Here is a 14,225-nt window from a genome sequence, read left to right on the forward strand (position 1 = left end):
TATGTACTGCTCATGTCACATTTTGTCTTAAGTAAAACGAGCCTGACTTTCAAAAGCAGAGATAATTTTAAAAAAGAAAGAAAGGAAAAAAATTATCTTTAACCTTGTAGCCCCAAATAGCACCAGTTGACATAGGGGAAAAATGAAATTGCTACACATGCATGCTTAGGATATTCAAAGTGTGAGAGAGGCAGGAAATTAAAGGTCATCTGCCTCCTCTTCTGACTCTCAACTCTCAACCATCACACAATTAACAATGTTTGTTCTTACCTAAATGTATGCATTTATCAGTATCCAAACATCAGAGATCTCTCTATAGATAATTTTACATATTTTGCATAATATATTTATATAGTACATGTATGTAATTCTTTTTCACAAGAAACTATAATACAGCATTCATCTCCACTTGATGTTTACACTCTAATTACACTCTTTTTGTAAAAAAAAAAAAAAAACAAAACATGAGCATGCACCTCAAATCTCACATACTTTCATTGGTTGCTTATGTGTTCATCACTTGAACGTGATAGTTTTAACCAGTTCTTTGGGCTTCCCTGGTGGTTCAGAGGTTAAAGCGTCTACCTCCAATGCAGGAGACCCTAGTTTGATCCCTGGGTCAGGAAGATCCCCTGGAGAAGGAAATGGTAACCCACTCTAGTATTCTTGCCTGGAGAATCCCATGGATGGAGAAGCCTGGTAGGTTACAGTCCACAGGGTTGCAAAGAGTCGGACACGACTGAGCGACTTCACTTCACTTGTTTTTGCTTCCTCTAGTCCCCCCAGGTTACAAACAATCCCATAGTGAATAACTTTGTATATCTTCTTTGGTGAATGTTTACATATAGTCAAAAGATAAATTCCTGTAAGTGATCTCAGTCAAAGGGAGAAAGTTCTGGCAGATGCACCAAACTGTCTTCTAGAAAGGTTATCCCAACATAAATGCCCCATCAATGGTGTATATAAAGCCAACTTCCTCATGCATCATCAAATCCTTTAATAATTGGCCATCTAAGTTACCAAAATTACTGTTGTTTTTATTAAATTATAACAGAAATTATTCCTTCTTTCAGTTCAGTTCAGTTCAGTCGCTCAGTCGTGTCCGACTCTTTGCGCCACCATGAATCACAGCACGCCAGGCCTCCCTGTCCATCACCAACTCCCAGAGTTCACTCAAACTCATGTCCATTGAGTCAGTGATGCCATCCAGCCATCTCATTCTCTGTCGTCCCCATCTCCTCCTGCCCTCAATGCTTCCCAGCATCAGAGTCTTTTCCAGTGAGTCAATTCATCGCATGAGGTGGCCAAAGTATTGGAGTTTCAGCTTTAGCATCAGACCTTCCAATGAACACCCAGGATTGATCTCCTCTAGAATGGACTGGTTGGATCTCCTTGCATTTCAAGGGACTCTCAAGAGTCTTCTCCAGCACCACAGTTCAAAAGCATCAACTTTTCGGCGATCAGCTTTCTTCACAGTCCAACTCTCACATCCATACATGACCACGGGAAAAACCATAGCCTTGACTAGACAGACCTTGGTTGGCAAAGTAACGTCTCTGCTTTTTAATATACTATCTAGGTTGTTCATCACTTTCCTTCCAAGGAGTAAGCGTCTTTTAATTTCATGGCTGCAATCAGCATCCGCAGTGATTTTGGAGCCCCCAAAAATAAAGTCTGACACTGTTTCCACTGTTTTTCCATCTACTTGCCAAGAAGTGATGGGACCAGATGCCATGATCTTCGTTTTCTGAATGTTGAGCTTCAAGCCAACCTTTTCACTCTCCTCTTTCACTTTCATCAAGAGGCTTTTGAGTTCCTCTTCACTTTCTGCCATAAGGGTAGTGTCATCTGCATATCTGAGGTTATTGATATTTCTCCCGGCAATCTTGATTCCAGCTTGGGCTTCTTCCAGCCCAGCGTTCCTCATGATGTACTCTGCATATAAGTTAAATAAGCAGGGTATATTCACAAGCCTCACACATTTTTTTGATTAGATTGTTACTCATTGATTTTTATGAGTTCTTTGTTAATTAAAAAAATGAGACTTTTGTGATATGTGTAACAAATATTTTTCCTTAGGTTTTTTTCTGTCTTTTAGCTTTCTGTGTATAATTTTGCTTACAGATATTTTAAATTTTTAAATCATCAGCATTGCCATTCTATGCTTTTATGGTTTCTAAATAATGTATCTACTCTGTAAGTGCTTATTGCACTCTTGTCTTCCAAAACTTAATGTAACTTTGTGTTTTCATATAATTAAGTCTTTTGTCCAATTGAAACATCTTTTCTAAAATGGGTAAGCAGCTTATCTTTTTCTATGCAATTATCATAAAACTATTAAAAAATATAATCTCTTTTTCCTGGTTTTAAGTGTTGCTTTATCATCTATATAGAGCCCATATATATTTGTGTCTATTTCTGTTCTCTCCATTCTACTCCATTGACTTTTCTTCCTGAAATTTTCTTCAGGTCTCCAAAGTACATTATTTAGTGTGACTGCATATTTTCATGTTTAGTAAACCTAGTCTTCTCTCATTTTTCTGTTTTCCAGAAGTTTTGATGTTTATTTTTCCAGCTAAATGTCACATAATATATTTTAATTAAGATTGCAGTTTAGAGACTAATTAAAAAAAATGATAGCTTTCTACCAAAGAATTTGTTGTATCTTTTTTCAGAATATAACTGTTTTTGAGACTCTTAAACTCTTCTGTTTAGGAGCTGCACTTATGTTAACTTTACTTATAGATATTATATCTTTACTTGCCATTATTAGTGGGATTTTTATTCTGCTATATTTTCTGATTTTTGCTTCTCCACAGAAAAATGTGTTGATTTTCGTGCATTCATTTGTTAACTAACACCCTATAGGATTGTTTCTTCTACCTTGAATGTTTTTCTAAGCATTAAAATATATATATATATATATTTTCACTTATGCATTGTTTTTTTTTAATTGAAGGATAATTGCTTTACAGAATTTTGTTGTTTTCTGTCAAACCTCGACATGAATCAGCCATAGGTATACATATATCCCCTCCCTTTTGAAACTCCCTCCCATCTCCCACCCCATCCCTTCCCTCTAAGTTGATACAGATCCCCTGAGTTCCCTGAGTCATACAGCAAATTCCTGTTGCATATCTATTTTACATATGGCAATGTAAGTTTCCATGTTACTCTTTCTATATATCTCATTCTCTCCTCCCCTCTCCCCATGTCCATGTCTATCCTCTATGTCCGTTTCTCTATTGCTGCCCTGTAAATAAATTCTTCAGGACCATTTTTCTAGATTCAGTGCATGTGCATTAGAATATGATATTTATCTTTCTCTTTCTGACTCCACTCTGTATAATAGGTTCTAGGTTCATCCACCTCATCAGAATTGACTCAAATGTGTTCATTTTTATGGCTAATGTATATGTACCACAACTTTTTATCCATTCATGCTGATGGGCATCTAGGTTGCTTCCATGTTCTAGCTATTGTAAATAGTGCTGCAGTGAACAATGAGATACATGTGTCTTTTTCAATTTTGGTTTGCTTGGGATATATGCTTAGGAGTGGGATTGCTGGGTCATATGGTGGTTTTATTCCTAGTTTTTTAAGGAATTTCCATACCACCTTCTATAATGGCTGTAGCAATTTACATTACAACCAACAGTATAAGGGCATTCTCTTTTCTGCACACCCTCTCCAGCATTTATTGTTTGTAGACTTTTTCATGATAGCTATTCTGATCAGTGTGAGATGATATCTCATTGTGGTTTTGATTGGCATTTCTCTAATAATAAGAGATGTTGAGCATCTTTTCATGTGTTTCTTAGCCATCTGTATATCTTCTTTGGAAAATGTCTGTTTAGTTCTTTTTCCCACTTTTTGATTGGGTTGCTTGTTTCCCTGGTATTGAACTGCTTGTATATTTTGGAAATTAATGCTTTGTCAGTTGTTTCACTTGTTATTATTTTCTCCCATTCTGAGAGTTGTCTTTTCACCTTGCTTATAGTTTCCTTTGCTGTGCAAAAGCTTGTAAGTTTAATCAGGTTCCACTTGTTTACTTTTGTTTTTATTTCCGTAACTCTAGGAGATGGGTCATAGAGGATCTTGCTTTGACTTATATCATGGAGTGTTCTGCCTATGTTTTCCTCTAAGAGTTTTATAGTTTCTGGTCTTACATTTAGGTCTTTAATCCATTTTGAGTTTATCTTTCTATATGGTGTTTGGAAGTGTTCAAATTTCATTCTTTTATACATAGCTATCCAGCTTTCCCAGTACTATTTATTGAAGAGGCTGTCTTTGCTCCATTATATGTTCTTGTCTCCTTTGTCAAAAATAAGGCACCCATAGGTGCATGGGTTTATTCCTGAGCTTTCTATTTTGTTCCATTGGTCTATATTTCTGCTTTTGTGCCAGTACCATACTGTCTTGATGACTGTAACTTTGTAGTATAATCTGAAGTCAGGAAGCTTGAGTCCTCCAGCTCCATTCTTCTCCTCAAGACTGCTTTGGCTATTCAGGGTCTTTTGTGTTTCCATATGAGGTGTGAAATATTTTGTTCTAGTTCTGTGAAAAATGCCATTGCTAATTTGATAGGGATCACATTGAATCTGTAGATTACATTTGGTAGTATAGTCACTTTCACAATGTTAATTCTTCCTACCCAGTAATATGGAATATCTTTACCTGTTTATGTCATCTTTGATTTCTTTCATTAGTGTCTTATAATTTCTTTGTATAGTTCTTTTGTATCCTAAGGTAAGTGTATTCCTAGGTATTTAACTCTTTTTGTTGCAGTAAGGAATGGGATTGATTCCTGAATTTCTCTTTCTGATTTTCCATTGTTAGTATATAGAAATGCAAGTGATTTCTGTGTATTGATTTTGTATCCTGCAACTTTGCTAAAATCACTGATTATCTCTAGTAATTTTCTGATACTATCTTTAGGGTTTTCTATATACTGTATCATGTCACCTGCAAACAGTGAGCACTTTACTTCTTTTCTGATCTGGATTCCTTTTATTTTTTTCTCCTCTGCTATAGCTAAGACTTCCACAACTATTTTGAATAATAGTGGTGAAAGTGGATACAGTTGTCTTGTTCCTGATCTTAGAGGGAATGCTTTCAGTTTTTCACCATTGATAATAATGTTTGCTGTAGGCTTATCATATAGGGCCTTTACTATGTTGAGGTAGGTTCCTTCTATGCCCATTTTTTGAAGAGTTTTAATCATAAATGGGTGCTGAATTTTGTCAAAGGCTTTTTCCGCATCTACTGAGATGACCATATGGTTTTCATCTTTCAGTTTGTTAATATTGTATCACATGGATTGATTTGCATATATTGAAGAATCCTTGCATCCCTGGAATAAAACCAACTTGGTCACAGTGTATGAGCTTTTTGCTGTGTTGCTGAACTCTGTTTGCTAAAGTTTTGTTGACAACTTTTGCATCCACGTTCATGAGTGATGTTGGCCTGCAGTTTTCTTTTCTGTGTTCTCTTTGTCTGGCTTTGGTATCAGGGTGATGGTGGCCTCATAGAATGAGTTTGGAAGTGTTCCTTCCTCTGCAAGTTTTAAGAAGAGTTTTAGAAGGATAGGTGTCAACTCTTCTCTAAATGTTTGATAGAACTCTCCTGCGAAGCCATTTGGTCCCAGGCTTTTGTTTTTTGGGATATTTTTTAATCACAGCTTCAATTTCAGTGCTTGTGATTGAGTTGTTCATAATTTCTATTCTTCCTGGTTCAGTCTTGGAAGATTGAACTTTTCTAAGAATCTGTCCATTTCTTCCAGGTTATCCATTTTATTGCCATATAATTGTTCATAATAGTCTCCTATAATCCTTTGTTTTTCTGCATTGTCTGTTGTAACCTCTACTTTTTCATTTCTAATTTTGTTGATTTGATTCTTCACTCTTTTATTTCTGACGAGTCTGGCTAAAGGTTTGTCAATTTTATCTTCTCAAAGAACCAGCTTTTAATTTTTTAAATCTTTATTATGTTTCTTTCATTTCTTTTTCATTTATTTGCTTGGATCTTTGATTTTCTTCTTTTTCCAGTTGTTATAGGTGTAAAGTTCAGTTCAGTCGCTCAGTCGTGTCCAACTCTTTGAGACCCCATGAATCACAGCACGCCAGGCCTCCCTGTCCATCACCAACTCCAGGAGTTCAGTCAAACTCATGTCCATCAAGGCGGTGATGCCATCCAGCCATCTCATTCTCTGTCGTCCCCGTCTCCTCCCGCCCCCAATCCTTCCCAGCATCAGAGTCTTTTCCAGTGAGTCAACTCGTCGCATGAGGTGGGTGTAAAGTTAGGTTGTCTATTTGATGTTTTTCTTGTTTCTTGAGGTAGGATTGCATTGCTATAAACTTCCCTCTTAGAACTGCTTTTGCTGCATCCCATAGGTTTCAAATTGTTGTGTTTTCATTGTCATTTGTTTCTAGAAAATTTTTGGTTTCCCTTTTGATTTCTTTAGTAACCTGTTGGTTATTTAGAAACATGTTGTTTAATCTCCATGTGTTTGTGTTTCTTACAGTTTTTTTTTAATTGTAATTGATATCTAATCTCATAGCGTTGAAGAAGAAGATGAAGAAGATGCTTGACATGATTTCAATTTTCTTAAATTTACCGAGGTTTGATTTGTGACCCAAGATATGGTCTATCCTGGAGAATGTTCCATGTGCACTTGAGAAGACAGTGTATTCTTTTGCATTTGGATGGAATGTCCTGAAGATATCAATGAGAGCCATCTCATTTAATGTATCATTTAAGACTTATGTTTCCTTATTAATTTTCTGTTTTGATGATCTGTCCATTGGTGTGAGTGAGTGTTAAAGTCTCCTACTATTACTGTGTCACTGTCAATTTCTCCTATTATGTCTGTTAGTGTTTGTCTTATGTATTGAGGGGCTCCTGTGTTGACTGCATAGATATTTACAATTGTTATATCTTCCTCTTGGATTGATCCCTTGATCATTATGTATTGTCCTTCCTTATTTCTTGTGATCTTTATTTTAAGGTCTATTTTGTCTGATATGAGGATTGCTACTCCAGCTTTCTTTTGCTTCTCATTTGCATGAAATATACTTTTGCATCCTCTCACTTTCAGTCTAAATGTGTCTTTAGGTCTGAAGTGGGTTTTAAAGTATCATATATTTTCTGAGTCTATAATTATATTGTCTAAAAATAACAAAGTCACCATTTTCTTTTAAGCATTTATATCTCTTATTTTTTCTCTTGTCCTGTTATAATAGCTAATACTTCTAGCAAAATATTAAATAGTAATTATGATGATATTGTCTTTGTTTTATTCCTACTTTTAAAGGAAACATTTCTACTAGTCTTCTCTAAATATGATGATGACTTTTGGTTTGAACACACAGACAGAGATATTTAATTATTTCTGTTTTACTATGACTTTTTTGGTTGCTATTCTCATAGTTAGGAATAAGTATTACTTCTTTATTTTATCATATTAAAAACCTGTTCTATCTATTCCTGTTGTTACTGTGTTGTTGTTTTTTTTAATTTCAGAAATAAATATTTACTTAGTGAAGTTCCTTTTAAACACATGTTATTGATATTATCAATTTTTGACATAATAATGTGGTGTATTCCATTGGTAGATATTTGCATTTTGAACTCCCAGATTGAATCCTTATTGTTGAAGCATATTATTCTTAATTTTTGTAGCCCTGAATACTCTCTTGTGCTGACATTTTATCGATTCCCACGTTATGTGCATTCACATTGATAAGTGAGATTCAGCTACAGCTTGTGTTTGTGCATGAGTATTTGTATGGGTATGTCTGTGGAAGTTGTCTTGTCAGTATTTGGTTTAATTTTATTAGTTGTTTACTTAGTGCCACCTTCACAAGCCTTTGACTCCCTTCAGGGGAAAAACTGTGCCTGAATCATCCCTGACCCCTTAGCACCTCGCAGTGCTTAGCATTGAAACCCCACTCAGCACTTGCTCATAGGGTTTACTTAGTGGTAGCATTGCCAAATCAAATATCATATTAGTGTAAGTCTGTTCCAAATATGGTATGGAGCATACTGATACTAAACAATTAAATTTTGCTTATTTGAAATTCAAGTTTAGCTGGATGTCTTATAATTTTATTTGCTAAACCTGGTAACTCCAGGTTTTGGAACAAAGAAAGAAATAATACTGCTAGTACATACTACAAAATGTTTTTGAATGAGACCACAATTCCACTTATCTCTCAGAAGTGCTCCAAAGAGTCAAGTGACAAAGGTTTCCTAGATGACCCCATGGACTGTAGCTTGCGAGGTTTCTCTGTCCATGGGATTCTCCAGGCAAGAATACTGGAATAGGGAGCCATTCCTTTCTCTACAGTATCTTCCCTACCCAAGGATCCAACCTGTGTCTCCTGCATTGCAGGCAGATTCTTTACAGTCTGAGTCACCAGGGAAGCCCTTTTTCCTTGTACTTTTATTTGCTAAATCTGGAAACTCTAGTTTTTGGAATAAAGAAGGAAATAGTATGGTCAACACCTGCACCAAAATGATATTGAGTGAGACCACAATCCCACTGATCTCTCAGAGGCATCCAAAGAGCCATTTGATAAAGGTTTCCTAGTCCTAGGAGCCTCCGAGGCTGAACCTGGAGGGACTGTTTGTGGGAACTGAAACCAACACCTCTGGATATGCACTATTGGTCTGTCTCATGGTTGGAGTGCTTGCCTGGCTCTGGAATGTTACTATCATAAAAAGAGGGGGAGAAAAGAGTAGACCACGCTGGCTTTATGGCAATGACTAATGCAATAAAATAGAAAAACAAGTAAATGGGCATGTTTAGTGAATGAAAGTAGTGATTTCTTCTTTTTATTTCTTTCCCTTTGGCACTTGGCTGAGACACCCTGAATAAAGCTCCTAAGCCTTGTCACGCTCAATGGAAACAATAAGGAGACCAACAAAGACTTAAGTGTGGCCGTGCAGACATCAAGTCATCCTTAATTAGGCCCGAGAAAACCATTTGCCGGGCAAGCCCAGCGGAGGCCAAAGCTGGTGGCTGCCCTGCCCTCACTAGCTCCACCCTGGGGAGATGTAGGGTTGCAGCCCCATTTGGCTCCTTTCCCACAAGCTGATGCACCAGTCATCAGAAAGGAGAGGGTTCATTTGGCTGGTATGTGGGTGGAGGCCTGTCACTGAAGGGGATTTCCCAAGCAAGAAAAAACTGGGGGACCTCGGGGATAGGAGAGAAGTAACAATGCTAAAGTTTCCTGTTGGCTGGGCACTTGGGTGTGATAAGTCCTCGATCTAATTTGCTTTGTCTTTTAATCAAAATAATCCACATGTCTTAGCCTTTCATTATGTGTCCCTTCCTATTTCTCAGACTCATCCCTCAGTGTTATCCCCCTACCCTTGCCAAGTATAATCTGCTCTTTAGAGATTTCTCACTTCCCAGGAGGCACCACGTTCTTACCTGGACCCTTGAGCGTACTTTTGGCTCTGCTTGTAGATCTCTTCAAGTCATTATTGCTTCAGAGAGACGTTCCCAACACCTCCAGATGCAGTGACATGGATGTCCCTCAGTGCTCCAGCAGGGACTGGTCATGCTTGCAAGCCAGGCCTCAGCACACACTTTGCATTGAAATTGCTAAGTATCTGTTTCTTCAACTTCTCTGTGACCTTGTTGAAGGTGAGAACCATGCCCTAGATTGCTGCATAACCCTGGACCAAATCCCTGGTGCAGCAGGGCATCAATAATTAATAAGTTTTAAAAGCTCAATAAATAATTGTGCAGGCTTTCCCCCAAAAAAAGAAGAAAGGATGTTTGAGGCCTGAGGCACAATCCCAAACTTAATGAGACAGGCGGATATGTGCTTAGTCACTCTGTCATGCCTGATTCTTTGTGACCCCATGAATAGTAGCCCACCAGTCTCCTCTGTCCATTTCCTTTGTCCATATCCAAAAATACTGGAGTAGGTTGCCATTTCCTTCTCTACCAGTCTGACATGGTAGGTACTTTATTCCATATCGTTTAACCCATTGTGACTACCTAGAGGGAGCTCAGCCCTGTGATGGCTGCCATGTGCCCCCCCTGACTTTGAAAACATTGCAGTCTATAGTCCAGTAAGGTGTACATCAACATGAGAACAGCTATGATTAATATTAAGGTAACCAATACTTTGGCCACCTTACGTGAAGAGTTGACTCATTGGGAAAGACCCTGATGCTGGGAGCGATTGGGGGCAGGAGGAGAAGGGGACGACAGAGGATGAGATGGCTGGATGGCATCACTGACTCGATGGACATGAGTTTGCATGAACTCCGGGAGTTGGTGATGGACAGGGAGGCATGGCGTGCTGATTCATGGGGTTGCAAAGAATCAGACACAACTGAGCTACTGAACTGAACTGAACCTATTTTTAAAAACTTATTGTATAATGAATCAACAGAGTTATGAATTGACAAGACCACATTCAGTGAAATAGCCAGAAGTTTTAAAAGGAAAAATAGATTATTGAAAAGAAAGCCAATTGGGGTTTGAAATCAGGCTCTACTAATTATAAATTGTGTAACTTCAGCCAAGTGAAAAAAACTCTCTGAACCTCAATTTCCTAATGTATAAAATAGTGCAAGCATGCTCAGTCACTTCAGTAGCATCTGACTCTTCGTGCCCCTATGGACTGTTGACTGCCAGGCTCCTCTGTCCAACGCATTCTCCAGACAAGAATACTAGAATGGGTTGCTGTTTCCTCCTCCAGGGGATCTTTCTGACCCAGGGATTGAATCCTTGTCTCTTATGTCTCCTTCACTGGCAGGCAGGCTCTTTACCACTAGCACTATATAAAATAGGGATAATAGTAAAAGACAAGGATTAAATGAGATTATGCCTATAAAGCACTTGATACAGTACCCACTGCATAGTAATATCTCCCAAAATGGCAGCAAATATTATTCTACACTGTGCTCAACCTTAGGATATTTGTGACCAGGCAGATATTTCAATGTTACATAAATGAAGATGTTAGAATATTTAGGTTTTGTTTTTCCTAGTAGTTTTTTTTTTTAATGGAGGAACACAGTATGTGCTCAATGAACCACCCTCCTTATGATAGTAGAGGATTGTTTTCAGTACTAACTCCTCTTCTGCAAATCGGTAAGACCAGCTTAGTCTGTTTTTGAGAGGGCAAAACCAAGGCATTGTATGTCTGGATATGTTACTGACAGCCAAGTTCAAGTTACCACAGGTCCTGTTTATGCCTCATACTTGCTCATCCACTGTCTTTTTCCTGCTGGTCGGAAAGTGGGGGTATAAGGATGGGGGCAGGGAGGACTAGTTTTCAAAAGAAGATATAAACCTCTGAGCTTTCTAGCACTGCTTGCCCCCAGGATGTAGATTTTCCTCACTACTGCACATTTCCTTCTCATATTGTGAAAGACAGGATGTTATTCTTTATGTCTCTCCAGGGTAAACATGAAAGAAGAAAAATCTTCTGGGGTCCTAGAAGAGAATTCAGTGCCTCAGCATTCCTGGGTGTGGCCATTAACTCCCCACTCTTGAGAGGGGACATCCTGAGTGCTTGCCACTCTTCTTGATACTTCCTTCTTCTCTTGTCTGTCTTCTCCAATGGGCTGTGAGCCCAATGAGAACAGGGACTATATCCTATTCATCTTTATTTCCAGCACCTAACATAGTGCCTGCTGCTGCTGCTGCTGCTAAGTCACTTCAGTTGTGTCCGACTCTGTGTGACCCCATAGACGGAAGCCCACCAGGCTCCCCTGTCCCTGGGATTCTCCAGGCAAGAACACTGGAGTGGGTTGCCATTTCCTTCTCCAATGTGTGAAAGTGGAAAGTGAAAAGTGAAAGTGAAGTCGCTCAGTCGTGTCCGACTCTTAGCGACCCCACGGACTGCAGCCTACCAGGCTCCTCCATCCATGGGATTTTCTAGGCAATAGAACTGGAGTGGCTTGCCATTGCCTTCTCCAACATAGTGCCTAGCACATAGGAAATACTCAATAAATATTTGATCTCTTGCTGTCTCGTTAGTCGCTAAATCATGTCCAACTCTTGAATCCCCATGGACTGTAGGCTGCCAGGCTCCTCTGTTCAGGGGATTCTCCAGGCAAGAATACTGGAGTGGGTAATCATTTCCTTCTCCAGAGGATCTTCCCGACCCGGGAATCGAACCCTGGTCTCCTGCATTGCAGGCAGATTCTTTACCAACTGAGCTATGAGGGAAGCCTAAATAGCCTAATGAAAAAATGAACAGATGAATTAATCAGTGAGTAAATATTACAACATTGCAAGTTTGTTTTCATTCTGTTTCTTGGAGATCATCTGCACCTAGGAGCAGTCAACCCAGACTTGTTCCCACTCCTGTCTGTTAAGACAATTTGGAAGATACCTTTTATATCAGAACGATTTTCTATGTAATATGCATGGGATTTCTGAAATAGTCCCATGTTCATGCCAGGCCAGCTGTGACATAAGTCAGGCAGCTGCAGAAAAGCCAGAGTAGCTAAACTGTTCAGCAACCCTAACACTGTGATTCCCAGAGATGGACACCTAGGTCCAAGGGGGCAACAGGCATGCACACACACTGCTTTCACTCACTCTGGGCTCGCTTTTAGTAGGTTCTCTCTGATTTGCCCAATTCCATGGACATCTCCACATAGGTCTGTACATACCAGAGGCAGTTTTCAGATTCTCCAGTTCAGAAATGTTCCTCTGCAAAGCTATGTTTCTCAACTTTTTGTTTTAGAATCATCTTTTTAGCAACTTAGGTTTTTCTCTCCTATCATAAATAAATAGTGCCCTTGCACAATCTCCTGGCAACCAAGGGGATTGCCACTATTATCATAAATATCCTGCTCTGGATATCTCCCTCTCGGGCTTACTTCTGGCCCATCCAAATCACAATTAAACCAATCTCTTCCAATGTATCATGGAAATTAGACTCTTCAAAAAGAAAATCCAGCAAGATATTTGACTGTAACAAGCTCCTATCCCCTGCCCCCCTGAGAGAGGAATGATGGGCATATCATCAAGAAAGTTGGGGAGGTATTTTTAGGAAAACAACAGATGTTGAATAGATGTTGCATAGATGTTGAATAGATGTTGCCTAGAATCTGTCTGCCAGTGTGCTAAGGAGACATATCTTAATCACAGTGCAACTCTCAGTAAATACTTGACCAGTGAAAGTTGAGTGATTCAAGGGCAGATGTAAAAAGGTAAAGATATCTGAACATTTTACCAATTAGCTACATATAAAAAGAAATACAAATTTGCTCAAAGACTCTGGTCTTTTATTTATTGATGACAATGGTGAGAGATATCTGGTCCAATGCGTGGTATGTAAGGTGTGTTATATATACATCATCATGGATTAGAGGCACTTAGAGGCTTCACTTAAAACTCATTTCCTTTATTTGTGAAATCTGTGGAGAGTCCTGTTAATTACCCATTTTTGGTGAAATTTAAAACTACATTCTGAAAAGGTGACAGAGCCAAGCTGCTTGTGTGACACTGAAGTTCTTTGGCACACCAACATGATAATGGAAAGTGTTGTCCTACTATATCCAAAGGGAGAATATGTGCACTAGTTATTTAGAGTGAAGAAACAATGGCTAAAAGCATTCAAGTTTAACTTCTGGAGTAAACTGCATTGTGAAGTTACGCTTTGAACATGATCATCATTCTCAACTCAAATACATAGCTAAGATAGACTTAAAAAGATAATTAAAAAGATAATCATACTAAAAAATACAATAGGTATCTCCATGGAAAAATAGAAGAACAGAAATAACAAACGAATAAGACCTGCAGGACTCCAGATCTATATGATATGTGGGAAGGCATTCATGTCCTAGGCTAACAGGCTAAAAGTACCACCTCCTTTACACACACACACACACACACACACACACACAGAGCAAGATAGCAGACCTAAGCTCACTGGTTAGAACCAGACACTGAAGCACGTCATTCCTGCTCATAAGTGAAAGCTAAGGAAGTTGTTTCCCACCTGTCCTAGGGATGAAGAGAAGGTTTACAATTAAGACTTAAGAGAAGTATTCTGCTAACTCCTTATTCCCATGAGAATGGGAAATCCAAACCACAATATAAACCACAGTGCTGGTCTGGGCATCCCAGGAGGAGAGAGGGACATAACTACAGAGCCATAAGACACTACTAGATGATGAGCCAAGAGAGACAGAAAGCAGAAAAGAAAAATTCTTATTCAAGATAGACCTGCAAACCAAAG

Source organism: Moschus berezovskii, chromosome 2 (genome assembly GCF_049115385.1).
Source record: "Moschus berezovskii isolate FMDL1 chromosome 2, NW_MosBer_1.0, whole genome shotgun sequence".
Taxonomy (NCBI): domain Eukaryota; kingdom Metazoa; phylum Chordata; class Mammalia; order Artiodactyla; family Moschidae; genus Moschus; species Moschus berezovskii.